Source organism: Miniopterus natalensis, chromosome X, assembly GCF_054644295.1.
Source record: "Miniopterus natalensis isolate mMinNat1 chromosome X, mMinNat1.hap1, whole genome shotgun sequence".
NCBI lineage: Eukaryota > Metazoa > Chordata > Mammalia > Chiroptera > Miniopteridae > Miniopterus > Miniopterus natalensis.
Window position 1 is genome coordinate 5,271,775 of NC_142103.1, and position 18,468 is coordinate 5,290,242.

At 37.1% G+C, this 18,468-nt stretch overlaps 1 long non-coding RNA gene and 1 other non-coding gene across 2 annotated transcripts in view; both read left to right on the forward strand.

Moving 5' to 3' along the window:
* Positions 1 to 18,468, forward strand: part of LOC107532754 (uncharacterized) — a 158,700-nt gene that overhangs the window by 24,897 nt on the left and 115,335 nt on the right. The window contains exon 3 of the long non-coding RNA XR_001602769.2: positions 4,019 to 4,125. This is a non-coding gene — a long non-coding RNA (uncharacterized LOC107532754). The remainder of the gene's footprint in view (positions 1 to 4,018; positions 4,126 to 18,468) is intronic.
* LOC148090389 (U6 spliceosomal RNA) lies at positions 18,228 to 18,334 on the forward strand. Its single transcript, XR_015713818.1, has one exon. It is a non-coding gene; the product is annotated as a U6 spliceosomal RNA (small nuclear RNA).

Below are 18,468 nucleotides of genomic sequence, written 5' to 3' on the forward strand. Positions count from 1 at the left end.
CCCAAAACTTCCTCCTCTCTGACAGCTGTCCTCTGTTCTATGTGTCTGTTTCTATTTTGTTTGTTTATTTTGTTTACTAGATTCCACATATAAGTGAAATCATATGGTAATTGTCTTTCTCTGACTAACTTATTTCACTTAGCATAATAATCTCCAGGTCCATCCATACTGTCACAATAAGTAAGAGATCCTTTGTTTTTTACAGGTGCATAGTATTCCATGGTGTAAATGTACCACAGCTTTTTTATCCCCTCATCTATTGATGGATATTTGGGACGTTTCCAGATTTTAGCTATTGCAAATTACACTGCAATGAGCATAGGGGTGCATATATTCTTTTGAATTAGTATTCCAGGATTCTTTTTTTTTTTTTTTTTAAATATATCTTTATTAATTTCAGAGACAGGAAAGGAGAGGGAGAGAGAGAGATAGAAACATCAATGATGAGAGAGTCATTGATTGAGCCCACAACCTGGGCATGTGCCCTGACCGGGAATTGAACCCCAATCGCCTGGATCCCAGGTCGACTCTCAACGACTGAGCCACTCCCGGCCGGGCCAGGATCCTTTAGACATATTCCCGGCATGTGTTTTGAGAATGAAAAGAAAAAGAAAAGAATATGGACTCTTTTGAGTTTCGCTAATTATTTAATTTGAAAAAACATTTAAAAAATATTTTAAATCATTTTTTAATTTTTTGATTACAATGGACAAACAATATTATATTAGTTTTAGTTGTATACCCAGTGATTAGACATTATATAACTTACTAAGTTATCATCCTGATTAATCTTGTACCCATCTGACACCATGCATAGTTATTACAGTATTATTGACTATATTTCCTATGCTGTACTTTACATCTCCATAACTATTCTATAACTGCCAATTTGCACTTCTTTTTTTTAAATCCTCACTTGAGGATATGTTTTTATTGATTTTTTAGAGAGAAGAAGGGGAGAGAGAGAGAGATAGAAACATCAGTGCGAGAGAGAAACATCGATTGGTTGCCTCTCATATACACCCTGACTGGGGATTGAAGACAGAACATTTTGGTGCACGGGATTACACTCTAACCAATGAGCCACCCACTGGCCAGGGCCCAATTTGTACTTCTTAATCCTTTCACCTTTTTCACTCATCCACCCAACTCCTATCATCTGGCAACTGTCAAAATGTTCTCTGTATCTATGAGTCTGTTTCTGTTCTGCTTGTTTGTTTATTTTTTATTTTTTTAGATTTATTTGTAGATAGATGTGTATTCATTGCTATTTTATTGTTCATATTTTTTTTATTGATTTATTTCCTTTTCTTCTTAAAAAAGACCCTTTAACATTTCAAGTAATACTGGTCTGGTGGTGATGGACTCCTTTAGCTTTTTCTTATCTGTGAAGCTGTTTATCTGACCTTCAATTCTAAATGATAGCTTTGCTGGGTAGAGCAATCTTGGTTGTAGGTCCTTGCTTTTCATCACTTTGAATATTTCTTGCCACTCCCTTCTGGCCTGCAAAGTTTCTGTTGAGAAATCAGCTACAGTCTTATGGTAGCTCCCTTGTAGGTAACTAATTACTTTTCTCTTGCTGCTTTTAAAATTCTCTCTTTGTCTTTAACTTTTTTCATTTTAATTATGATGTATCTTGGTGTGGGCCTCTTTAGGTTCATCTTCTTTGAAACTCTCTGCACTTCCTTAACTTGTATGTCTATTCCCTTCACCAGGTTAGGGAAGTCATCTGTCATTTTTTCAAATAGATATTCAGTCTGACTGTATTTCTTCTTTTTCCAGCATTCCCATGATAAGAATATTGTTACGTTTGAAGTTGTTCCAGAGGCGCCTTACACCATCATCATTTTTTTGGAGAAAATTTTTCCTGTTCTGATTGGGTGGTTTTTGCTTCCTTATATTTTGAATAGCTGATTTGATTCTGGGCTTCATCTACTTTACTGTTAATTCCCTGTAAATTATTCTTCATTTCAGTTATTGTATTTTTTATTTCTGACTGGTTCTTTTTTTAAAAAATATACCTTTATTGATTTAAGAGAGAGGAAAGGAGAGGGAGAGAGAGAGAGATAGAAATATCAATGATGAGATATTTTTTGATCAGCTGCCTCCTGCACATCCCCTACTGGGGATCGAACCTGCAACCCGGGCAGTTGCCCTGACCAGGACCTGAACCATGATCTTCTGGATCATAGGTCAATGCTCAACCTCTGAGCCACGCTGGCCGGGCCTGACTGTTTTTTTTCTGTGGTTTTCATGTCCTTTTTATGCTATTGAAGTTTTCACAAAGTTTATCTACTTTTCCCCTACATTCATTGAGCATTCTTATAACCAGTGTTTTGAACTCCGCATGTAGTAGTTTGTTTGTCTCCATTTTGTTTAGTTCTTTTTCTGGAGTTTTGTTCTGTCCTTTGATTTGGGACTTTTTTTGTCTCCTCATTTTAGCAGCCTTCCTGTGTTTGTTTCTATGTATTAGGTAGAGTTGCTATGTCTTCCGGGCTTGGCAAAGTGGACTAATGTAGTAGGTGTCCAGTGGCACAACCTCCTCAATCCCCCAAGCTGGGGACTTCAGTTGCTAAACTCCCCCTAGTGTGGGCTGTGTACACCCTTTATTGTAGTTAAGCCTTTATTGCTGTTGGTACATCAATGGGAGGAATTTATCCCCAGGTTGATCATCTGCAAGGGCACACTGTTACCACTATACAAGATCAGCTGTACAGAGGCCCATCCCACAGAGCAGGACTTACATCAGCGGGACTCTGGTGCCCACTAAGTTTACCCCTTGAGTGTGTTGCTTATGGAGGCAGTTGAGTGGTAATTTGATGTAGTCTGAAGCTGTCCACAGGGTATGCTGGCTTTGGGGCTTCCCACCAGGTGCAGGCCAAGGGCAGCCACCACCTGTATTCTGCCTGGTGCTACCCAGCATGAGCTACAAAGCAATCTGCAGATGGCTGCTACTTGTGCTGGGCTTGGAGATGCCCAGGAGAGGCCAAGCTGTGAACCTTGACAATCTCTTACTGCTCTCAAGATTTTTTTCTTTTTCTTTGTCTTTTAGCACTTTTACTATCATGTGTCTGTTTTGGGGTCTCGGCTTTTATCCTATTTGGATTTTATTGAGATTCTTGAATGTGTAGATTAATGTTTTCCAAGAAATTTTGAAAGTTTTGATCCATTGTTTCTTTAAATATGTTTTCTTCTCCTTTCTCTCTCGTCTCTCCTTTTGTCACTCTCATTATGCTTATGTTGGTGCACTTAATAGTGTTACATATTTCCCTGAAGCTGTCTTCATTTTTCTTTCTTCTTCTCTCTAATATTCAGATTACATAATCCTATTGATCTATTTTCACTTTCACTAATTCTTCTGCCAGTTTAAATATACTGTTTATCTCCTCTAGTGAAAGTTTCATTTTAGTTATTGTGTTTTTCAGCACTAGAATTCCCATTTTGTGTTTTTTTATAGTTTCCACTTCTTTATAGATAGTTTCTATTTGATGGGACATTGTCATCATAACTTCCTTTACTTATTTAAGTATTTTTTTTTTACTTCTTTGAACACACTTTTAATGACCACTTTGAAGTTTTTGTTAAATCTGATTATGTATTCCATTTTACAGGTTATTTCCTATTGTCTGATAGATTTCCCCCTTATGTGTCTCAGTTTTTCCTCTTTTTTCACATCTCTCATGAATTATTTTGAAAACTGGATATTTTAGATAATACATTGTAGCAACTGTGGGTACTGGGTTCCCCACCCAACCCCTGAGTTTGATATTGTTGTTGGATTACTTCAGTGAAGTATTTTTTTTCCTTTAGTGTGAGGCTCTGATGTTGCTCATTAGAGGGTACAGCCTGGGTATGCACACAGTTGCCCTGGGATGACAGTGGCTTTAGTAGTGCTCTCTTCAACTGTTTCTTACCCTGACTGCATGTAGATAATGATAAGCTCCATTAACTGCAGGCTCATTACTATATTGTTTTAATTTTTAAAATAAAAAAAAATTCAACTTTACTTTTTTTCCAGAATGCTCTTAACTCCTGGAGAGAGAAAGCAAGAGATTACAGAAAGTATGGTGACATTAGCTCTTGGAAGAGTTAAGACACAAGACTGAAAACCTTGAGGATTAACAGGTGTGTCTTTAAGAGAGTGACAGTTGCATGGGGTAATAGCTGTGGTGATGCTGATGGTAAAAAATGAGAAGTGAGGTTACAATTTTAAGAAAATCTTACTATAAATGCAAAAAATGATTAATAAATGAAGTCATCAAGTTTCCCCCTCCTCCTTCTTCCTAAAAATGATTCTAGCTTGATATGTGTCAGTCTCTTCTTTTCCTGCACCCTAGAAAGAATAATCTGCCTTATCAGACTCACTCTTGAAGTTTTGTGGCATAGAATGAATCAAGAGTAAAGAGGAGGCACAGGAGCATAAGATATTAATAAGCAGGATATAGCGTGGAGAGCTGACAAGCCTTTTTAGGAGGTGTGAAGAGAAGAGCTGTGATTTATGAAGGAAGTGGATGAAAGAGAAAAGGGACATTTTAAGGAAGTGTGAATGTGGCTTATAAGTCCCTATTCACAGTTGTGCTGGTTATTCTCCATTTGTTTCTGCACAGTCATTTTCTACTATTTTATGCTCCGCTTTGTGCCCCTGAAGGCTCTAGGTACTGCATTTCCTGGGTCTCTAGCTGGGCCTAGGGTCAGATTCAGTTAATGGGAGGCATTAGCACGAGATCAAAGGATGGGAAGACAGAGATGTTGGATAAGGTATTGATTCCCTACACCACACTCAACCTGGCTATGCTTTTGGCTTGGCTGTAGTCTTTTACTAAGAGCCACAATTCATGTTGAGGAGCCCTTCTCCAAGGCTACAGCTTTCACTGAGTTCTAGTAACAACACTTCTCTCCTCTGGTTCCTTCAGTCCTAAGAGTGGTAGCAGCTTCCCTCTGCTCTTTATCCCCAGGAACTTTACCATTTTTATTTATCTTACCCAGCCTACCACCTTGTAAAAATGGCTCCTATAGTAAACTTTCCTCACTTATACTATTTGTGGATGCCATCTATGTTCTGCTGGGTCTCTTACTGATACAGCAATGTTTAAGAAATACAAGTAAATACTTGGCCTATTTTGAAATTACTCTTGATTGTATAGACTGTTTTGGCCAGGATACAAATCCAGGTGTAAACACAGAATAAAAATCCTGTAAGCATATTACTATAGGATAATTTTAGCCTGTTATGTAAAATTCTATAACTCTAACTAGGAAAGAGGCATGAGAAAATGAATTATGTTTCTGGCAGGGTTTTGAGGTAATATTGGATAAATTTAGAAAGGAAATAGATTTCATACTTATTGCTCTATCTGTGGGCTTCATGATTTTAGACATGTAATTTAATTTCCTAATGGCTTTTACTTGTCTTAATGAAGTCAGCTAATGCTTTCCTTTAATTTTAATGGAAACTAATTTGATTTCCTTCTTGCATTTCTAAATTATAATTTCTTCTCTATTACCAAAGAGCTATAACTGACACATGTGGACTGCCTGTGTCTTACAATCATTTTTTTAAAAATATGTTTTTATTGATTTGAGAGAGAGAGAGGAAGGGGGAGGGAGAGAGAGAAACATCAACATTGACCAGCTGCCTGCTGCATGTCCCCTACTGGGGATCGAGCTTGCAACCTGGGCATGTGCCCTGACCAGAAATCAAACTGGTGACCTCTTGGTGCCTGGGATGATGCTCAACCAACTGAGCCACACTGGCCAGGGATAGAATCACTTTTTAATAGGTTTAACATTAGTATATAGCTACAGAACATAATACTTATCACAAAAGATTCTGTTAAACATAACAACTTTGTGGCAATGTTTAATTCTAGAAAATTAAGGTGCCACACTTATAATTTCAGGCCCTTGAGTAACTTTTTCAGCTGTTCCTGGTGATTGGTTGTTAGCGCAAGATGACCAATGAGAAGTCAGTTGAATAAGTAGAAAGAGTTGTGTTTAGTTCATGCCTGCTTTCCTTGGCTCTTCATAAATAATCACTTCTTTCCACCTTTGTGCAGGACTTTTACCTAATAGATATGTTCATGAAAAGTTGCATATGGAGAAAAGCCATTCTAAAATACACTGTTGAAAGAAATCCTGGTGAGAGTTTTTTCATAAGGATATGGTTTCTAATTTATCTTCAAGCAAATTCAACATAGGAAATTCCAGTTTTACATCTAATATATGGCACATTTGTAACATTTGCTTTTCCCCAGCATTTCTTTAAGTACCTACAGAGTCTAGCTAAGGTAGCAACTTGACTCTGATAAGCATTTGTAACTCTCAGCTATTTTCTGAACTAAATTTTTTGTAATGTCTGGCTTTAGGCCACTACTCCATTAGGTTTGTCTGAGAGAAAACTTTGTGGCTGATCTTAGACAAGGTAAGTAGGGCAGCCTGCTTGGCAACACTGCTGCTTGCAACCTTCTCTCTTGGTCTTCCTCTTATCTACTCTAAAAAAAAAGACTTCCCAGAAAGATTTTAGCTATACTCTTTAATTCTTAGACTTCTCTGATCAGTCAGTATGAGATCTTCATAAATGGGAATCATTATGAAGCACTTGGGGCAAAGCTGAAGGACTGATGAATCTCCCACAGCATACCCTACCCTGACAAGCCCAAATCCTATGAAGCCCATCTGGCTGAAGTCTTCAGAGCAAAGATGCACAAGTCAGACCAAGGAGCCTTGAGAAGTCATTAAATTTTTCTTCCTGCCTCTTATACTAGTGTATTAAATGTTCTGGTTGAATGAATTGTTTATTTTAATATCCCTTCTACATGACCCAGATTGTCATGGAAGAGCTTTTCTGAGGTCACAAGGCAGGACATGGTTTTTCTTTAGTTATAGTCTGGTCAAAAGTATCATCCTTAGCCACTCTTCATTTTCTGGCCTTCAGAGACCCATGTTGGTATCTGTGACTTAAGCCCTTGTATGCCAAGAAGCCAAGAAAAAATGAGGACAAAGTGGAGGGGAAATGAATAACCATTTATTGGGCACCTATTATATTCCAGACCTTTGTGACAGAGGTGATGAAGAGAGGATTAATAGGCTTCTCCTGGGACTCCTACTAAACCGTCTGGTATATATTAGTTCTTTTAATTTGTATTTACCCCTTCCCCAAATCTTCCCTAGATTATTAACTTTGTCAGCCTTTAAAGCTGGCAACATTGGGCTGTCAGTGTGAATAGGAAAGTTTGGCCCTGGCCGGTGTGGGTCAGTGGTTAGAGCATCACTTGGGAACCAAAGGGTCATAGATTCGATTCCCGGTCAAGGTTATGTACCTGGGTTGCAGGTTCCCCTGTTGGAGTGCATGTGGGAGGTAACCAATTGATCCATCTAAGAAGTACTGTAACCTAATTGGGCACTGGCCAACTAGAACAGATGCAAATAATAGGTAGGGCTGTATAGGAATGTACTAGTTGAATGTCAGCCATGCTAGGAGTAATTATCATTTTACTGATAGGGATGTGTAACCAAGAAAGATCGGAGACATGCTTTAGCAGTCATCTAGTTAACCCTTTGCTTTTCATTATTAGGGAGAAACTTGAATGTTCATTTCTCCCAATGCTCTTCTAACAGCTGTCTTAGAGAAACTTTTCATGGGTATGAGCAGAACACTTACCAAAAGAAGATGGAGCTTTTGGCTGCTTCTCTAAATGCCTTTCTCTCTTATCATTCCCTTATTCTCTTGAGATGCTGTAATCTGGCCACTGATTCCATTCTAATTCCTTGGTCCCCAGTTCTTTTCCATGAAGTTCTCAGCTGGTGTTTGTGGCTGTGCTGTACATGTGACAGTGCTTTGTCACTTTTCGTCATATTTCCCTATGTCATTCAGAGCAAGGCCCCCATAGATCTTTGAGAATAAAAGAAAAAGATACTTGATGCTTCCTGTCCTTCTCTCCTCCCTTTATCTGACTCTCAATATGTCAATATAGTTCCTATGGCTAATAACAGGGAATAGCAGGGCAATGTACTTCCCAGGCAAAATATCTGACCCACCCCCAGAATTTTCTTGCCTCTCTCTATCCCAGAAAGACTTCTTGCTGATTTTTTGCTCTCAGTGATCAAAGCAAATCCAGGAACAATTTAAATGAAAGGAAGGGAAACCAGGTCTAAAGAAGGCAAACACAAGAGCAGTGCAGGGGAAAGGGGCAGCTGGCCAGGAAAATGGGAATTTTCTTTCTTATTCAGGAAGAGTGGCTGTGATTAGTATTGAAAACTTAAGAGATTTCTGTGACAGTGATTTGAGAATCCTAGTTTTTCCCCTGTCTCTGTCCCCAATGCTTTATCACTGTGAGACCTTGTCAGAGCCCTGCTCTTTTGTATGATTCATCATCTACTCTGTCATGGTAAGGTCTTGAAGAGCCACAAAGTTAATGTCACTTGAGTCACCAAAATTGAACCCCAAAAAACAAAAATAGGCCTATCTCATAAGTAAAACTCATTAATACATATATACAGTTGTTCTCCTTGTCCATTTAAAGGATTAACAGCAGATGTAGTTCAGGAAAGATTAACCCTAACTACTTTAATAAGAATATGAATAGGGCACATGATATTATAATTTAAAACTTTAATATAGTGAACTACCCACCTTGAGACTTCCTTTGGTGTTTAACTATATTGATCTTTGCTATGGAATAAGAATGAATAAAGATCGTCAAAGAAAAAGGAATATTGTTGTACAAAAGGACCAATAGAATGTCAAGACTCCCACCTCAGCAAATCAGTGACTAAGCATTATCTAATGACTATTTACAAATATCGATAGTTGCAAAGGAGACCTTTGTGTGTATGTTTTTTATTGAAAAGCATTTTTTTAAAGGGCTGAATTTTTTTTCTTTACCCTTTCCCACATGTTCAGTTAATTTAATGCTATAGTATAACTGCTTTGCATCATGACCTTTTTGAACTGGATATATTGTTCAATAATTCAACATCCAATTTGTAAATGCATTGATCACCTATAACTTCTGTCTAGATAATAGTAGGTTTTCAATGGGTATTCAGATCATTTCAAATATCCCGCCTCTCTCTAATTCCATATCTAGATAAGAAAATGAGGTTAGTGTTGACTTAGTGGCAGAGTCAAAATTAGAGCTCAGATTTCCTGATTCCTAGACAAGAACATATTTTGTGTGGTATCAGACCATCTCTCCTGTCACTCGTGTTTAGGTTATATGGTTCAAAAAATTTAGGTCAACTACACTGACCTAATAAGTATGTACCTATTGACTGTTTTTAGGAACTGCCTGGTTAGATGAATGTCTTTACAAGGAACTACTTAATCATTTTATTTTTCATACATCTATTAAGCTGGCACCATGGTCCAAATGGAAACCATTTTGCTATGCTTCAGCGTTACCTGGTTTTAATGAGTCTCTAAAGGTCTCTGGATGGATTTTGCTGCCAAATACGATTAAGCCTAACACTGCAAGTGAAGCATTGAGCTCAGGGTGCTTTGTCTGCCAATATCTTTGTGCTTGACCCTATATATTTGGAAGATCCTCCAATGACAAATTCCTAATACTTTACTACAAGACCACTCAGATGAATTCAATATGGTAGTCTTGGTTCTAAAAAGTTGCATCTAATTATCTTCACATAACTATGATACTATAAGAATATTCCATACCTGTCTTTTAATAAGTGAATTGGGTCAATGGATTTGATCTCTACTTAGCTTCTAGTTAGTATATTTGTGTACTATATAGCTATTAAGCTGTAGGTATGCAATGTTTGAAGAATAATGGGGGGTTGATACTATAATCTTTGCCTTCAAGTTGCTTTCAAAAGGGTTGAAATAGATAAGAAATGGCCCCTTCCCCGAATGTCTTATATATGTACAGAGGAAATAAGAGAGTGCTTTTTATATGGCAGTGACAGGAACAAAAGAGAGCCATTCTTCACACTGTCACTACGTAAAAGAATGAGGGAAATCGGTTAAGCTTTTTCAGTGGTCCATGTCTGAATTGATAAGGACCTGGATTAAGGTAGTGAAAGTGGAAAATGGAGACATAAAATTTCCAGAACATTATTATGAACAGTAAACAACTGGCTTAGTGATTAATTGATCATGGAAAGAAGGATTTGAAGGTATCAGAGATGTTTAACTTTCAATTTTGGATGACCTGAAGGAGAAAGGGCCTCTTTGTCAAACAGGAAAGTCAAGAGGCAGATCTGTTTTAGGGGTAAAGTGATGTGATAGATTATGTTGAATTTTGTCAGACTGAAAGATCAAGGCTATTCTGTGAAAATGATGTAATTGGATTTATATATGGCACTTTACAAAGCCTTGCCTATGCATAAGATGGATATATTTGATGAGACAATTGTGTTGATACATATTGGGTTAATTTATCTTTACCCTAATTAATAGATTAATATTAACCCATCTCTAATGGGTCTCTATCTTATGCCTTGCCACATTAATAATTTATATTAATGAATTGAGTGAGGACATAGTGAACATGCTTAGCCAAAACTTAGATACAAAGCCAGTAAAGATAAAGATTTATATTGGAAAATAGATTTTGCCCATTTTTTTAGCCTCTTGATATCAAGTTTTGGGTTCTGATTTTAACAAGATGAAATTTAATAGTGACACATTTCAATGTCCTGCTTTTGTTTATAAAACAAGCTCTATAAGTACAGTAGTGCAGATTTGGGATGATATGCCTTTAAAAAGTGAGAGACATGTAAACAAATCTTGCTGTCTTACTCACTAGATTCCATGAACATTATGAGGATGTATTATTAGATGTTCAATATCTAAAGGAGGTGCTAGACCTGCTTCATTTTTCACAGGCTAACAGATACCTGGTAATTTTACCCTGTTCTTGGTTTCGCATTTTGAGGGACCTGCACTGGGATATGCCCAGAGGAGAAGGACCAGGACGGTGAACAGATTCTAAACATAACACCCTCCAACATTTAAAGGAACTGGAGATGTTTAATCTCAAGAAAGCTCAGAGAGGAAATGTGAAAAATATTGCAAATTGATTCACTCACTATTCCTTCCAATCCTCTTCTACCATACTTTCCTCTACAAAGAATCTTGAAACCACGAAACTGCATTTTCCAGATTTTCTTGCATCTAAGCTTGTCCATGTGATCTAGGCTTCACCAGTCAGATGCACTTGCCTGTTAAGTTTGAGAGGGAGGTGGTGGCTGTGAATAAAGAGATAGAATCTTCTAGGGAAACTATGGCAGAGGTTCTACACTTTGTGGTCTAAAATCATAGGTGCTGAGTGATAGGAAGTGGTGTTAGTAGAATTTCTGCTAGAGATACCCCATGGTGTGGTTGGGATTTCCACTTGGCTGTATTGTTACTAGCTGTGCAATATCCAAGGTTAGGTCCCTCACCCTCCTAGACATTCTGTAAGTTATCCTGCAACCTATAAATAATCTCTTTCTGCGTATGCTAGCTAGAGTGGAATTCTAGTATCTATAACTAGGAACTCTGGCTGATACAGGTATAAGTCTTAGACCAAGGGATAGTGCTGCAAGGATAATGATTTCATCAAAGCTGACCAATGATGGAATGGGATACCTCAGAAAGATCATTAACTGTGTTCAATTATAAGGTGAGCAAACCCTTGGTGGGAACAAAAGCATCAGGATGTGCTTTAATGAGACAACTTTTTAAAAAATATGTTTTATTGATTTTAGAGAGAGAAGAGAGAGAAAGATAGAGAGATAGAAACATCAATGAGAGAGAAACATCGATTGGCTGCCTCCTGCACGCCCTGCACTGGAGATCAAGCTTGTAGTCCAGGCATGTGCCCTGACCCGGAATCGAACCAGTGACCTCTTGGTTCATGGGTCACTGCTCAAACGCTGAGCAACGCTGGCCAGGCTCAATGAGACAACTTTTAAGTCAACTTCCAATTACCTGAGATTGTATTGTTATACATAGAAAGTATTCCATTACCTGATCAAAATTATTCTCACTTTGACATGAGTCTTAACCCTCTACATTGAGGTGCATAAAAATAACTATTTACTTCATAGTAATCCCATTTTGAAATTAGAAAGCAAAGGTCTTTGAGGAAAGAGTACTTTCAGTGCTCTGTATGTACTGTGGATAGTAGTCCCTCTGATTACCTCACCCGTATTCTTCATGGTTTTAGATAGATATTACACAGATACTTCATAATGTAGGTAATTGCTCATTAGTTGTACAAAAGGAAAAGGAAGTAAAACACCTACCTTGGACATAAACTTATATTTGGACTCATCTGACTCAAATTAATATTTTAAGGCAATATTAATGTATAACTGGTACTCCATAGAAAGTTTTGTATTTCTAAATCAGCGTTTCTTTATCTCTTCCCCAATCTTGACTTGTAAAAATCTCACCTCTTTAACTTCCTTCACAAATGCCACTTCTCATGAAGATTTTTCTGAACATCCCAATCTCATTTCTTCCACAGAGGCTTTACATTTTCTATTCCCTCTAACTGGAATGCTTTCCCTTTATACATAGGCATAGATAACTCTTTCTCTTCATTCAGGTGTTAGCTCAAGTGCCACTTTGTAGAAAGAAGGCCTGCCTACCCTAACTTAAATTATAATGCCAGTGACCTTCTCTCCCATTACTCCAGTATGTGAAATACTATCAGGACCTGAAACTGCGATACTTATTTTTAAATATGAGAATATATATATATATATGACTATCTTTAGTTTAAACAGAACTGCAAACAAAAGATTCTCTAATGTAATGTGGGATACAAATCGTAAGAAGTAAACAAATAGAACCATATTTTCAACAGTCCTTATCAAAGGTCTATGTGATGGTTAATTTTATTTGTCAACTTGGAGGATGTTTTTGGATGAGATTAACATTTAAATCCATAAACTTTGGGTAAAACAGATTGCCCTTCGTAATGTGAGTGGACCTCATCCAATCATTTGAAGGTCTGAATACCGCAAAAAGACCAGCATCGCTGAGGAATGGGGAATTCTTCAGCAGACTGCTTTTGGACTGGAATTGGAGCATTGGCTCTCCTGGTCTTCAAATTGCTGGCCACTCTGCAGATTTAGATTTACCAGCCCCCATAATCACACAGGCCAATTCCTTAAAATAAATTTCTTTACATGCGCGCGCGCGCGCGCGCGCGTGCGCACACACACACACGCACACACACACACACACATCTTATTCTGTTTCTCTAGAGAAACCTGACTAATACAGTGGGTATTTAATTTATTTGTTCTTCTCACTTAATTGATGGCCCAATTTCATAACTAGGGTTTCATTCTTTGGACTCAGGATTTCTAGTTTTCTTGAAAAACGAGAATGTCCCTAGAGTAGCAAATACCTGAAGCCTTATTAGACATTTATACTTCTGCAGATGACTTTCAAACCTTTCTCTCAGAACAGCTTTCAGTATGAGAAGGGAAATGAAGGAGAAACAAGGTTGAGAGAAAGTGATCCTCTAAGTCTTGGCAAGCTTTGTTAAATGGATTTGATGAATTATTGGCTGTAACTTGATTTAATCTACAAAAGAGGTTTTATATATATTGTGCCTAATATCCAAAATGCTTAAAACTACAGTTTCATCATTTGGGCCTAGTCATAGCTAATACTTATACTAATTGACCAAACCATTACTGTTACTGCTTCCCAGAATAATGTAGTCTTTATATCCCCAGAGAAAAGCCTAAAGACACCCAGAAACAAGTCTTAGATCATTAGGGTGATTGAACATTTCTCAGGCTTTCACAGCACATTAGACTGGCTAGGGTGCACAGTAGACATACGCTTTGCTTATACACAGCCCTATTTGAAAGGGAAATATCAGAAATCTGCTAAATCACTCTACAAAAGAAACAAAAGAAAAATTAAGTTCAGTTGACTGAATTCCATAAAGCTTGTCAATTTCAGGGGAGTGTGTCAGTTGGGATAATAAAGGGGAAACCATGCTTATGAGCATAAACACTGATATTCTGTTTATCATCCTAGAAGCCACATAAAGTCTATCTGGTCTTATTCTATAATGAGCTAAATTGGTCTTCTACTATTATATAATACTAAATATATGCTCCCCCAAATCTACAGACCTTCTACTGCCTAAAACCCTTAACTGTGTAAACCCACTTGGAGGATACTCATCAGAGCTCTATACTCCAAACTCTCTCCCTGTCTCCCTGTCCCTCCTTCCCTGCTGCCCCCCTTTCCTTCCTCCCCCACTTTCTCATACTCTCTCTGTCTCCTCCACCTTTCTTCACATTTCCCTCCTTTCCCCTTCCCATAATTAAAATATTCACTCCTCACTGTGAGAATCGGAACTAGCTTTTTTAGATGCAGACAATAAATGCATAAATTTAGAGTCAGAACAACCTCAATTTTCATCTAGGTTCTCTCCTTATTAGCTGTAAGTTCAAAACATCCTCAAATTCATATACTTCTCACCTGCAAACACTCTAGACCATGCCTCCATCATTTCTCATGTGCACTACTGCCATATTCTCCTTACTGGTCTTTTTTATTTCCATGTTTAACCCTATAAAGTTTTTTTCTCCACAAAGTAACCAGAAATACCCATTTTAAATTTAAATCAAATAATGACACTCGCCTGCTAAAAGCTTTCCGTGACTTTCCATTTCACTGAGAGCAAAATCCAAAATCCTTCTACATAATCAAGTTCCTTTGACATCTCTGATCTCATGTCCTGATACCCCCCATTCTGGCCTCACTCACTTTCTCTTTTCAAAGTCATTCCCACCTTAGAGCTATTGTTTGTCTTGCTTCCTGATGTACTTTGTCCTAAAATTATATACATAGCTGCTTCTTTCCTCTCTTTCCTTCATACCTTAGCTCCAGTGTCTTCTCAGAATAGTCTCCCTAGATCCCAATCAAAAGCAGCTTCACCCCATCACTGTCTTTCACACAACCTTCTTTTTTTCATATAACTTATCACTAAGGAAATTTCCCTTTCTATTTACTGTGTCTCTCCCTTCTAGAATGAAAACTCATTGGGAGGAGAGATCAAATCTGTTTATTAATTGTATCTCCAAAGCTTCAAAGAGTATCTGGTATACAGTATGCACTCAGTAAATAATTGAGTAAATGATCAAAGAGATGATGGTCGTAAGTGGTTTAGAGCACAGGCCCTTAGAAGCAGATTGCCAGGATTTGAGTCCTAACTCAGATTACCAGTTTTGTGCCCTTTGGCAAGGTGCTTGACTTTTCCAAGACTTGGCTTTATCATTTATAAAAGTGGTAATATAAGTAGAAGCTGCCATGTAAGGCGGATGTGATGATCAAATGAATTAATATACGTAAAGTGCTTACAACAGTGTCTGGCACATAATACATGGTATATAAGGGTTTTATCATCACTACTAGTAATGCTGCTGCTACTACTGCTACTATTACTGCTACTTAACCACCTAAGTCATATGGTTCTGATAAATATAAAGTGAGTTAAAGGAGGTGGAAATAATTTTCCAACAATAACTTCCAAAATATGATTATTCTTTACAAAATTTAGAATACTATGCATATCTTAGAGATTGTTACTTGGGTTTATCATTGGATTAATGTGTTAACCTTTATGTTGTTTGCATTTTAAAAGAGTCTGCCAATCCATGCCAATCCAAATGGGTGAATTATAAACAGTGAGAGGTGTGTGTCAGAAATAACTTTGGGCAGAAAAACACACCTAAGGTTCCTCATATTATTCCATTATTGATATCTGTATTATATAAGACTACTTTTTGATATGGGCCCAGTTTATTTCTTTGGAACTATAAATTCAGAACATCATCAAGGTGTAATATATGGAAATATTTTAACTGAGAGATAGTTATTGTGCCGTGAAAGACCATTGAGCATGAACCTCATTTTTAGGTATCTGAGTGTTGTTTTTAAGTCTGATTCATGATAAAAACTTATATTCATGGGTCTGTTATTTATAGACACAGGCTAACATGGTGATAGAGACAGAGCTTTATAACTATTATAACAAAAAGGGCTTTAACAGAGAGGTACAAAGGAGCACATACATCTGGAACCCCAGACTGGGAAGCCACTAAAGGCAGTTTTTGCCAGTCCTAAGCTGGAGGAAACCTGTAAGGAGAGAGGGAACAAAGACATTGCATTGTCATTGGACACCAATTAGTTTTATTTCACATGGGTTGCTAAAAAGATGAGGTAATTAAAGTTAACTTTTGTGAACTACTTCCTTTATTTTGACATTGTCAATATTTGAATATTAGGAGGAGATTCAACTTGTACATTAACCAGACTCACCCACTTTCTGCAATTGTTTGGGGTCAGTAATACACAGAAACTGAATTAGTTGGGTTGTTTTAAGCTATAATTGAGTTCTATGTTGTTACTACCATTTACTTCCCATGTATACAAATACAGATTTTAAAAACAACAAGGTAAATCAGGAGTGAACAAGAATAATAAGCACATTAAGTGAACAACAAAGATAAGTACAGCATCACCTCCCATATGATTTCCCTTCTTTAACTCTTCTTCAAATAATGGGAAAGGAGAAAGAAGTAGGGGCACATATTAAGAAGGTGTGTGAGGGGATGTTCAAGCTTTTCATTGGACACAATCCAGTGTTACCTTTTTCTGGACTGTCTGTATTCATGTTTACCTCCAATTATGGTTTTCATAGTGTTGATAGTTTTTAAAGGGCTCTAGTATATACTTTAGATTAAATTTAATTTCATGGAATGTATTAAATGTTATTTAATCAATTCTGCAATTTAATTCCTAATTAACAGTCTCTTTATAGCCTGTGATTTTCAGGTAATCAGTTTCTAATTCACCAAGAATCTACTCACAGCCCACACCATTAGGCTGGCTCTTAGAGGTTCATAATCAAGGTTAATGAGGTTTCCGTCCTTAAAGAACTCACGGCTTGAATCTAGAAATGGGTCTTTGTCTACAGATATTTGGAAGGAAATTTCACTATTAATCCAGCACATAAAACAAGTAAACTTTTGCACATGAACTTGGAAAAACTGGTTACAAACATCAGCATTGGCATCTGCAATCTTGTGTGTATGTGCGTTTGCTTGAGCGTGCACGCACGCACATGGCTATTACTAGGGACTCTTGGCACTCAGGTGTACAGTGACAGAAAATTGGAAAGCTAGGAAAAGTGGCCTGAAACACTGATCCTAGATGTTCTAGACAAATTAATGAATGAAAACTGGGTTTATTTTAATAATTTTTATAAACTCCTTCAGTTGATCATAAATAGCCACACAACTTAAATCAATATTAATAAAGATCCTCCTAGGAATTCTGAAGAGGAAAATAAATTTATTACAGTTTATGGTGTAAAATGACATTAGCGTTTCTAGTTTTCAAAATTTCAGGCAAGTCAAAGCAGAATGCTAGCTCCCAGCTATATCAAGGGAAAGACTGACTGAGGAAAAATGTGATCAAGACAACCATCTGTGGCAATTTAATGATGATTTCAGGCTTGTACCAAAAACATACTTAATAAGAAATTGCAAGCTAAAGGGCAGACAATTTCAAAGGGATTTGAACACTGAAGAAACTATCTGTGTATATACATACAATTAACTGATGGTTTGATTTTATTCTCTTAGAACAGGAATTGGAGATACTTAAGAAAACAAACTGCCTTAAGGCTATTGTTTGTTCTTCTTTGGGGCAATTAAAAATTATTTTTTTACCTCTTTTTTAACATTGCAGTCACATTTGGTAAAAACAAATAGAGACCCAGCTGAAAAAATAGGGAGTTCTACACATTTTTAACTCAGTTATAACAAATCATTTGTTGAAAGCATTTTTAGCACAATTCTCTATGAATCAAAATGTTGATGTTCTCACAGTTTCAGAAATTTTGATCTATTTAGTGAAGTGGGAATTTCTCTGAGTCAGGTGCACACAATACCCAGTGGCCTGTGGGGAGGAGTAGTCAGGTATCCCAGGAAGTCTGTCATCAGTGTTATGGTCCTGTCCTACTTATGGAAGTTTACAAACCCAAATATAATACAAAAGAGGGCATGAGTGACTGGTAATTTCAAAGAATTATCTTTTCCACTGTCAACTAAAGTGAATGAAATAGCAAGTTTATGAATCAGAAATGAGATAGAATATTTCCTTAGTCCACTGAGAAATTAATCAAAATAATTTCCCTGAGTGAAAATCTTACTCTGCAAGCAATATCAGTAATAAGTGTGAGGTGCACACTTTGGCAGGACATATACTAAAACTGGAACGATGTAGAGAAGATTAGGATGACCCCTGCGCAAGGATGACACACAAACTTGTGAAGTGTTCCGTATCAAAAAAATAATAATAATAAGGTCAAGAAGCCTAACATTGAGCCCTATTTATTTAATATGCTCAACAAGTGATAAATGCAATAAGATCGAAATTAATATTTTGATTTAGCTAGGTGTTGCTAATTGGAGAAACTTTCA